Source organism: Episyrphus balteatus, chromosome 2 (assembly GCF_945859705.1).
Source record: "Episyrphus balteatus chromosome 2, idEpiBalt1.1, whole genome shotgun sequence".
NCBI lineage: Eukaryota > Metazoa > Arthropoda > Insecta > Diptera > Syrphidae > Episyrphus > Episyrphus balteatus.
Genome location: NC_079135.1, coordinates 40,606,790 through 40,618,870, shown reverse-complemented (window position 1 = coordinate 40,618,870; position 12,081 = coordinate 40,606,790).

Here is a 12,081-nt window from a genome sequence, read left to right as displayed (position 1 = left end):
CATTCGCTGTTTGTTTTTTTTTTTTTTTTATTATTTGCAAAAGAACAAGCCCTTGAGCTTTAATAAATAATTATCTAATTATCTCATCAAATTTACTTCACATACATTTAAATTTTAAAATATTCTTAGAAAGTTTTCTTACCTCACTTTCTTCATAATAAGAATAACTTAGTTCTTTTCTGGGAAAATATAGTTTGCCTCCAGAATAAACATAATTATATATGTAATTTGGCGAGAAAAGATTTAGGTCATTAAACTAAATACTTAACAAACATCAAATGAAATCTGCTTAAACTTTAACTTTCAATTTTTTTCGAAAATAGTTAAACGCTAGGAGAATAAATTGCTTTTTTTTAAACACAAATGAAGAGCATCTTTGTCAAATTCCATTTCTGTCTAACATAAACTTTATATTATGAAAAAACAAAACAATTTTTGATAATAGTTAAATATATCCCGTCAGCACCTTTTCATTTTCTAAGCGCTTATTCTGTATCTGTAATTATATATTAACTTTATCAAATGCATATAGATTAGATTAGATTAGATTTTATTTGTTCTATTAATAGTATTATAATTGAATTATGAATTCCTTATCTTTAAGGCATGGCTTTTCAGTCTACCTGAATGGATATACATTTGATCAGCGAAAAACCCCCCATTACACCGGTCAAAGATTTTGTTTAAATAGATTTAATTTATTCAATCGCCGCTGTGTATCCAGCCCAATTTATTTATTCACAAATGAAAATAAGGTTAATTTTTTTTTCTTTTCAAAAGTACGTACAGATAAAGGGGCATTTTTTAGGTTGGTTTCATTTTGTTTGGATTTACTCAAGGTTCATTAGATTAGATTTAATTTCAAAAGTTATATTTTTGCACTAACTAACAGCATAGTAACTATTATGGCGTAAAAAGTTATTTGATGAAATACACTTTTGAGCAGCGTTGATTCAAAATGATGAATTGAGCTCTTTGCCGATGTCGAGTTGGAGTTTTCATAAAGTTTAATAAAACAATATGTATCTACCAAAATCGAGATCACCACTGATCGGACTTGTTTCGCCATATAAACATAAGTGAAAAAATTAAAAGATTTTGACGAAACTGACAAAATTCGAAAATCAACATCTTGAAAATCATTAATCTCATGAAGATGATGTAGAATAGCCAATATTCCCCAAGAAATAATCCCTTAAACATTGAGGTGTGTTTAAAATGATGATATTTCATCACCATCCAATTTTATAGTTATATATTTGTTTCTATTTTCTCCCATTTCTCTCCTAGAAAAAATATTGAAAATAATTCTTTTTTAAATTGAGCTATTGAATGGAGAATGTTGTTAGTATTACCGTTGTGTTTTTTAATGATTTTGATTCGGGTTCAAGTCAACTTTTTAGAAAATTAATTCTTAAATATAGTCACCGAAACCTTTAGTAACAAATTTCTAAAATCTTATGTCGTTTTTGATTAGATTCACTCAAGAATTCACTCATTTTGAAAAATTACATTAAAAAATATTTTTAAAGTTTTTTTCGAATGTAAAAAGTAATAAAAATGTAATTAGTTTACCGTGAGACCTACCAAGTTTCAAGAAAAAACATAGCTTCTTCAACGAGATATAATGGAAACAAGCGTCAATAGGTATGTCCTCTCCGTTACTTTGAAATGGCCCGCATACACATTAGGGTAGAGTTGCTAGTAGCCGGCCCGTTAAGGATTTTGTCTCATAAAATAATGCACAGAAACGTCAAATATCAACATTTTCGAATAATTCTTGAAGTAAAATGTACTTTATTTATTAATTTTTCGGTATGTTTAAAAAAAGTTAATTTAATAATATTTCCCAAAAATATTTTATTTAAGTTTTTGTATAAAAAAGTCCGATTCTCCTAAGTCCGGCCTTTGTTTCCTATTTTCGGCCATCTAGTGTCCCATTTCCGGCCACAGACTTTATTAGGTCAAGCTTAAACAAATTGAATGTTTTTAATTTTAATTTTTGTGTTTTAAGAATATAGAAACCGTTTTGATTGTTAATAAGTTATAACATCAAAAGATTTAAAAATATATCTATTTTTCCCCATTTTTTTTAAATTTTATCAATAAAAGGGGGCCTAATACAGGAAACTCTTAAATTTCAGACCTTTTTTGTGTTCTATCTCCGGCCCTCCTTAAAATTACCAAAATTCACATTTTTTCCTATTTAAATCCTATTTTATTTTAAGAATAGTATATATTTAATAAGAAAAACAACATTTCAAAGCATTAGCTCTGAAATTGTTTCCAAAAAACACTATTTACGATAGTAGGTTTCTGCAGTAAAATAAAAAAAAACCATACCCGGTTTTTTTTCTAAGAAAACTGAAAAACAAGAAAAATAAGAATATTGTAATTTAAGGAGAGACAATTAAAAGAACAGCATAAGAGCAAAAATTTGGAATAAATCCTACGAAATCACTAATTATAACGATTTTTCTGAAAGGTGGCCGGCTATACTGGAGAGGGCCGGAATTTGGCAACTCTACCCTACTTTCTTTTTTCCTTTATCTTGGTGCGTTGATATATAAGTCCTTACTCAAAATCCTACAGCATAGCTCTAAAAAAACACCTATTCTATATATATTCACTTTTTTTAATGCACCCGAAGTATTGTATTTTAATTAAGAAAAGCAGTTACAACAGTAACAAATTGCCATTTCACCACACACACCCTCTTTCATAAGAAGAACATAAACTTGGTCTAATCTCGACACATCAATTAAGGCACTTTTAACATTGTATGGATCACATAGCAATGTTTCATTTTTACTTGCTCAATAGGGCAAGTATTGGTTTCGTGTCGAAAAAAAAATTTGAGGTTTTAATCAAAACCAACATTACGATGATGGAGAATTCCAAAAAAGTGGGTCTCGCAATTCCGTCCGTGCGTCTGTGCGTCTGTGCGTCTGTGCGTCTGTGCGTCTGTACGTCCATCTGTACACATTTCCACAGCCTAAACGGGTGGACGGATTTTCTTCAAATTTGGTACAGATGATTTTTATGGTATTCTGAAAGTTGGTTTTTTTTGTTTTTTTTTTATCTCTCTTAGAAAGTGTACCTCCCATACAAATTTCTCAATTCAAACCAAATAACTCAAAAACGGCTCTAACGATTTTGATTAAAATTTTTGTGTTTAGTATTTACCATAAGAGCCAACTTTTGAAATAAAAAAAATATTTTTTGTACCGTTATTAACGGTACCTGCCATAGAACGGTTTTTTTGGTTTTTGAATATCTCGTACAAGATTAACCCGATTTCAACGAAAATTTTTATACAAAAGCGTTTAAGTAAAAGTAATATTTAAATTTTAGAAAATTTTCAAAAAAATAATTTTTGGATTTTTAAAAAATGTTTCAAAATTTTTTTTTGAAAAATCAATTTTTTGAAAACGAGTTAGTGAAAAATTTTGAAATTTCGTTTTTATGCGTAAATCAATTATTTCTTAAAAATGGCATACCAACTTTTTTTTTGAAAAATGTTAGAAATTTGTTATATATAAAAAATTATTTTTTTAAAAAACGGCTCTAACATTTTTCGAAATTTTTTTTCTAAAAATACCTTTTTATACAAGTAATAAAATGGCATACTTGGTTTTTTGAAAAACATCATTTAAAACGGTGTTTAATTAATTATAAAAACAGATTTTATTTTTTTACATATAAAAAATAATCTTGAAAATATCAAATAATAAAATTTTCCTAATTTTCTGGAATAAAAAGCTTTAACATAAGAGTTACTTTAGTATAAGAGCAAGTACGTGCGACCCCAGTCGTGCATTTTATTTTAATTGAAATTAATAAATTTTTCTCTTGTATGATTATATGAAACTATAATTGAAGAAATGCAATTATATTTTATATTAATTCCTTAAGAATATTTATAAGAACCTTAAGATTTTAATAGAGTCAGCCAGATGTGGTGCAATCGAATTGGAATTATGAATAATCATTTTGTGGTTGGTTGCCCACATCATCGTTAAATTTTTCTTTCTTTATTTTAACCTTAAAACCTATTTAAATACCTTATGTTACATGATGGCTGATTATAAAAATTACATTAATAATAAAACAGATTGTTGAATTTTAATTAATGCACAATTACGGTCATATAACTCATGAACACTCTAAAGCACGCTTTACAAAATGTTGCACTTCATATAATCATTGCTGCATATAGTTGCTATATAGCTTTTACGTAATGCAACAGGTGGACAAATCAAAGCGGTTAGAACTTTTTATAGATCTAGGAACTAGACTTTTCAAATAAAGAATAATTGATTTTATTGGATGTTGCATAAGTTCTGGCTCAGCAAGTTTATTTTTGTATAATAATTACTTTTTTTTCTGTAACAATATGCAAGTTGCAATGCAATTTATCACTGGGAAGTTTTATATGCACCTTTATGAATTTAACTTTATTTTATTTAAACTTTTAAGATTTTTTTTTTTTATTTAATTTTTTTTTTGTTACAGTTTCGACCGATCAATAAGCCCCGGGTCTCGATTGTTAACTAAACTTTTGGTTAACAGATCATTTGGTTGATGAACTTCAAACCGAAAAAATGTGTAGGCAGCTTATGTCACGTCCGTTAGCCGCTTCAAATGTTTATATTTGAGCTTATACTTTTAATTAAACAACTCCAGGCTTAAAATAGAGGAAACAAGTAATGTTGTATGCACAAAGCGCCTCAATACCGCTTATACTGTTTGAAATAATATAAACTAAACCAAAAATACCCAGCTAAAAATTTGAATACTTATCAAGCTTCTTTAAGCTCAACAAAATAAAAAAAATGATGCACCATTCATGTGTTGGAATATCAATTAGTTCGTAATTCATTTTCTTGGGCTTTATAGGTTGAGTAGAAACATAAACAGCGCGAGGTATAATAACCCCGAAGGTATTCTATAAGTGAACATAAACTAATAGACTTCGAGGTCTGTTTAAAGTTAATTCCACTAGCTGCTATTGTTTGTGTCATAAAACTGTTTTCATTCAAATCATGGCTTAGTCTCTAACTTCCTGATAAACATTCTTAACATTTTCTCATCATTCAAATATTTTGAAGCAATGAAAAAATATATAATTTCATCATGTTGTGTATTTTGGGGGGGCTTAAATTTGTTGAGTTATAAATTGATAGTAATTCAAAAACAAATTAGAGCGCCATATTTAACTTCCGGTTATATTTCTTTGAACATAATTTGGGTAAAGACTTAATTATTTTAGGTTTTTGTAGGGATAAGAAAACGGTGTGACTGCTAATAGAAAAAGTACTTAGGTATTACCAATGCAATGCCCTTCGTTGAATGAAACTTATTTACACTAAATAACTAAGACCCAAGTTTTATTGTTGAGATATTAGTGTTAACAGTCTTAAAACATCTAACTGCTTGAAGAAAAAAGATTTAAAAAAATACCATGAAAAGGAAGTAGATACACACACGATCGGGACAGTTATAGACGGCACTTTGGCTATGAAGCTCGAATTGTGTTGGACAAGATTAAGTAGTAAAAAAAACATCAAGGAAGGTATAGAAGGCGAATTTTTGGATTCTCAGGATTTTTTCGTTTAAGAGCTTAAATCATACCTTAAAATAAAAAATTTCGGGTTCATAACTATCCTTAAAATCAGAAGTTCAGAACTATCGATTTGTCTTAAGATCTTTCTCTCGGGTCGTTTTTTAGATACGTATATCAAAGTAAGCGTTTTCTTACATCTAAGTGAAAGTGGTAGGTACCAGCTTTGAAGATAGAGCGTAACTATGGAAAAATTTTATTTTTAGAATATACCTACACCCACTAATTGTCCTTATTTGCATACGAAACACCCTGACTTTGGGTGATCCAGGAGGAACGTGTCAAAAAGGTAGTGCGAGTAGGTTGTGTCGATAGACAAGAAAACATAATAGATGGGAAGGTATTCCCTTTTGTTCAGGAGGGTAAATTTTCTAAAAAAAAAATGACTTAATTTGGAAAAAGAAAATTTGTGTACAGTCAATAACTACCTGTTTCCCGGGTGTCCGCTGCCGTTGGTTTCGATGACAAATTGAACGTTTATATTTAAGTTGTTAGACGTTTTACACGAATCAAGGGCTTTTTAGGACCAATTACAGATTTTACTGTCTCTTCGAAAAAAAACACCCTTTCACCTAATTTTTTTTATGAAAACCTTTTATTCTTGCTTTCTATCTCAAATTCAATGTTTTCACCAAATTTCATTAGTGTGACCACCATGTTTGTTTTCACTCAAAAAAAACACCCTTTTAACCATGATATTTTTATAGACTTGTTTCTAATCTTAAAAGTAACATAATTGCTGAATTTCAATATTGTACCACTAATATTACTCTAATATTACACACTTTTTCAAATATACCCATATTTTCTCTATACCTAAATAAAACACTTTTTCAGATGAAAAAAAATTATAGTTTTACTTTATTCGTAATTCCCATGGAAAAGACAACATTTTTAATAAATTTCGTAAGGGTAAACTTTTATACCATTGATTTTATCGAACTTATCGCGGATTTTCCCTATTTCCAAAAAAAAAACACCCTTTAACCTAAAATATTTTTATAGACTACCTAGATTCTTGGTTTCTGTTAGGTATAAATCAAACATTTGTACCAATTTTCATTGGTGTAACAATTTTTTCAGAGTTTTTTTGGTACTAATTCCGAATTTCATCATATCTTAAAAAAAAAACCTTTTCACTCAAGATAATTTTGTACCCTTTATAGATTCTTAATTCTTATACCAAATAAAACTTTTTCACCAAGTTTTAAAAATCAATAAAATATAAGTCGGCTGTTATGATACCTTTCTCACACACAGCTCAATCCACCAAAAAAACACCCTTTCATCAAAAATATTTGTAAACACTATATGAATCCTTTGTCCCTGCTTTATCTAAAACCTTCATCCCGAGTTTTGTCAGTGTAGAATGTTTTTCACATGGGTTTTGGTTATATTTTACCTGTTGAAGTAAAAAAAACAAGCACCCTTGTTTTTAATCGGCAATAACTTAGAGCCAGTGGCGTATCCAGAAAAAAATTTGGGGGGGGCTGAAAAATTTTTCAAAAATTTTTGATAAGGTAAATGTACTACAAATTTGTCTCCTTTTTACTTGCGATATAGGTACTATATATCAAGTTATGCATTCGTACAAAAAAAAAAAAGTTGAGATAACATTTTTCCATAACATTACGATGGTAGACAATGCCAAAAAAGTGGGTCCCGGAAGTCCGTCTGTCTATCTGTCTGTCTGTATAAGGACCTACAGCCTAAACGGATGGACCGATTAATGTCAAACTTGGTATGTAGAGTTATTTGGCGACTCTCCAGAGGGGTTTAAATAAATTTTTTTGGACCAAAAATAACGGTACTTGTCATATACCGATTTTAGTAAAATTGAAATATATCGAAAACGGCTCCAACGATTTTGTTTAAAAAATTCAAATGTTAGTTTCAAGCTAAGGTCTATATTTCAATGAAAAAATTTTTTTTTTGAAAATCATTATTAACGGTACCTGCCATAGAACCGTTTTTTTCAAATTCGAATATCTCTGAAACTTCTTATTCGATTTCAACGAAACTTTTTGTGAAGAAGCATTTATATAATTTTAATATAAACCAAAAATTAAATTTCAAAAAAAAGAATTTTTGGATTTTTAAAAAAATTTTGAAACGGGACATTGAATTTTTTTGAAATTTTGTTTTTAGATGTTGATTAGTGATTTCTACAAAATGGCATACCAATATTATTTTTCAAACTTTTTTTCCAAAAAATTATTTATAAAAAATTGTTTTTTTAAAAAACGGCTCTAACGATTTTGAAAATTTTTTTTCTAAAAATACACGTTAATATATCAATCAAAACTGCATACTTGTTTTGGAGGGCAATTCAATTTCAGATTTTATTTTATTTTTTTTTTAAACGAATTTTATTTTTTTTTTCAAATTTCTATATAAAAAGTCTTAAAAATTTAAGCAACTTTAACTCCAAGAGCAAGTTCGTGCGACCCAGTCGTGCATTTTGTTTTATTCATCCTTGATCGAGAGAAAAGCGCTGTGCTGCGGTACTGAAATTCGTATAGTAGCATTTTACTGCTCCCGACAACTTCGTACTACTGTCTCCTTTCACATTCAAAGTAGCTATTTTTCCAAGTTCTTGTATCCCAAACATTTTACACAAACAGCAAGGTGTTTAGTAACCTTTAAAAAAAAAAAACACTTTTTCGTTCGAACTTTTTCATGTGCTGAATTCAAAACTGTTTACAGATTTATTCCTATCACGTCTAGTTTTTGAGCTATACTCATCACTTTTTTCGGCATAGATGCCCATTTTTCCGCAATTCGACCGAAAGTGAACTGGCATCACTTTTCAATTTCACGTGAAATTGATCTTCGATCGATTTCGAAAACTTCGAAAATGCTTCGAACTGTCAAAACTGAAGGATCATCCATTTTTATTTTGTTTCTAAAGTTTAATTACTGCTACTTTGAACATGGATGCAATTTTATTGGCAACTTTATTAGAAAAAACCAGAATTTAAAAGAAAAAATAAGAAGTCACATTTTGTAAGTGAAATGCAGAACATGGGCGATATTATTGCAAATTTTCAAAGAAAAATGAATTAGATAAAGTGTAAAGCGAATGAGGTTGCAAACACAGAGGCATGATATGTATTTCATGCCTCATGTGTTTTATGTATTTTGTATTAAATTAACAACAAATAAATATTACAAAACAATAAAAATATAAGTTTTGATAATATTTTGTCCAAAAATTGGAGATTCATTGAAAAAGATACCAAGTTCACGAGCAGAAACAAAGAGAATTGAATTCGATCAGGAAATCGAAATGAGCGAAAAAATGTAGAACACCTAATTTCGCTATCGGGAACGCAAGTGAATGCTCAAAAAGTGAAATGCAGAACGTAAAAGTCTCAAAAACTAATTTTAAATGAAATTTTTTTGATGTTTAATCCGAAATATATATTTTTTAATAATATGTTCCTTTTTTAATACAAATCAGAAGCACAAACTGGAATTTGCTTAAATAAATTATTAGCTATGTTGACCACTAAGATATTGAGATATAAAAAATTTGTATTTCCAATATCTTTGAGAAAAATATTATTTTTGAAAAAAAGTAATATACTCAAGACAATAAAATACGACGTGATTGCATAAGAAGCTTTGCAAAATATAACGGTGATGTAATTCGACGTCAAAACAACAAACAAATTATTTGAAGAATTCTGGATTGGACTAAAATCCTGAAAATCCCAAACCTCAACGTCAACTAAGGCACTTACTCAAACAAACACAAATAACCATTTTAGAATTTGGAGGGGGCTCGATCATTTGAGCTGCCTCTAAATCTCTACGATTTACGAAGAAGTTTCAGTTAATTATGTAGATTATGATGAAATCAGCTAAATAGTAACATGATTTTGGAGGCTTGGGGGGGGCTTGAGCCCCCTGAGCCCCCCCCTCAATACGCCACTGCTTAGAGCAATCGTATTGACTTTATTTTTATGTCATTAGATTCAGCATCAAAAAATACCTTGAAAACATGTTTCATATGATGATATTCGACAAACATTTTTTTTCAGTATATTTTTGACCTTCACCCCCTCTTGTCCGCGAAAAAACACCCTTCCACCCAACTTTTTGTTATAGACTTTTTTGTCCTTGGTTCTTATCCCAAAAGCAAACTTTTAGTCAAGTTTCATGAGTGTAAAAATTTTTTTTTATTTCTTGATTTTATGTAGGTACTAGTAGAGTAACTAAAGCAAATTATTAGGGAACCCGGCCGAACAGCTCTGATTTTGACGATTTTTTTTTTCAAACGTAGGTAATTAAAAATACTTTAAAGTCTATAGATAAAAAATTGCCGGTGTTGCCGTATTGTTTTTTAAAATTAAAATTAAATTTTTTTTAACAAAACCATTTTTTTTTGCTTAAATTTCATAAAACAAATGATAGCAAAAGATTCTCTAGGTAATTTAAGGAAAATATATAAAAGGCAGTAAGGAACAATCTTCCATCGTTTAAGCGATAAATGCAATTTTCTAACATTCTGACCTCAAACACAAAAAAAATATTTTGAAAACAACGGCAACACCTACAATATTTTAAAATACATTTTTAAAAAGCCAGAAGCTCATTCTTATCTCTTAAATTTAAGTCCACTAAATTTGATCAAGACTTTTTGAAAAAATGGTCCTCAAACTCAGAATTAAAAAAAAAAATTATATTAGAAAAATTTAAAATGACTTTTTTCCAAACTATTTCTACTAAAATATGAATTTATTTAAAAAAAATTTTTGGCCATAAATATTGAAAAGTTGAATTTCGAAGCAAAAAAGGTAAAATATATCACACTTTTGAAAAAAAATGAAAAATTACTTCAATTTCAATGGTTTTTTTTTATTAAAACTGAATTTTTGCATTGAAATAATTAATTTTCTCAAAGACTGTGGTAAATAGGAACTTTAAATTTTTGCTATTTAACTTTCAACAGTAAGGGTTATTAAATGAATAAAAAATAATTTTATGTTTAGATGTTGAACTTAAAAAAAAAATAAGTTAAATTTTTTTTTCAAAACTTTTATTAAAAAAAGTTCTTCGAAAATGAAATACTTTTTAATTTTTTTCATAAACCGTAATACATATTGACATTTCCTTTTATAATTTGAAATCATAATAAATGCGGCCAAAAAAAATTGAAAATAAATGCATTTTATATTACGACCAAGTTTAAAAAACGACATGTTAAAATGTTTTCAATAATTTTTTTTTTTTCAAAAATCTGAGTTCAATTACCATTCTTTCAAAAGCCGTTCATTCAATTAACTTAATTTTAATTTTACATATATGACTAAGCTTCTAGCTTTTAAAAAATGTATATTTGAATATTGTAGGTGTTGCCGTTGTGTTCAAATATTTTTTTTTTGTGTTTGAAGTCAATTAATAAGAAAATTGCATCTATCGCTTGAACTATGGAAGATTGTCCCTCACTCCCATATATTTTTTTTCCTTGAATTTCCTAGACAATCTTTTGGCATCAATTAATTTATGAAATTTAAGAAAAATTTTTGAAAAAAATTTGTTTTTGTTCACAAAAATCTTCAATTAAATTTAAAAAATCAAAACGGCAACACCGGCAATTTTTAATTTATAGACTTTAAAGTATTTTTAATTACCGACGTTTGAAAAAAAATATCATCAAAATCTAAGCTGTTCGGCCGGGTTCCCTAATATTGCCAATTTTTGAGCTTTAGTTACTCCACTATACTATATGTCGGTACTATATGTCGACGATATGTCGGTCGACTAGGATTTTTCTATGGGGATGTCACTTTAGTCGCCTGCGACTTACGTTCACACGAGTCGAAAAGCTTCGCCGCATGGCAAAAATCGACTCGTGAAAAGTCCCCATTAGGTACCATTTCAATTCCCTTCCTTGTGTGTCCGTAGCACATTGCACATTCATTTTTGTTTCTTCCAACAAGTCCAGCCAAGTAAAAACAATAAATAAAGGGGTTTCTTAGAAAAAAAAAATAATTTTGTTTTATTTTTAATTTTTCGAAAATGGCAAGACATTTTGGAACTTATTAACTGTTCGCCTATTCTGACTAAACAGAGGAGAATAGACCCATTCATACGATTTTTTTCTTGTCTCAACTCAACCCATACGCTCTAACTTTATATGACACATTCTTCCTGCTATATTCTAAAATTTTGAAAAAAATCTAAAAACCCGATTTTACCACTTTCGGGTAGCTGAGAATATAAGCTTTCATATGGCACCACTCCCGTGTCTCTAGGAATTGATACATTTGCAGATGAGATTTATTTTTTTTCTCTCAGCGATAAATCTCACTGGTTGACCGAAACATAAAAAAATACAAAATAAAGGTTTCTCTCAGGCCTTGACCGAAATTTTCCTTTTTTAAAAATAAAGGTTATTTTATGACCTTTATTGAAAAAGGCGACAAATAAAGGCTTGGCCACACTGGAGG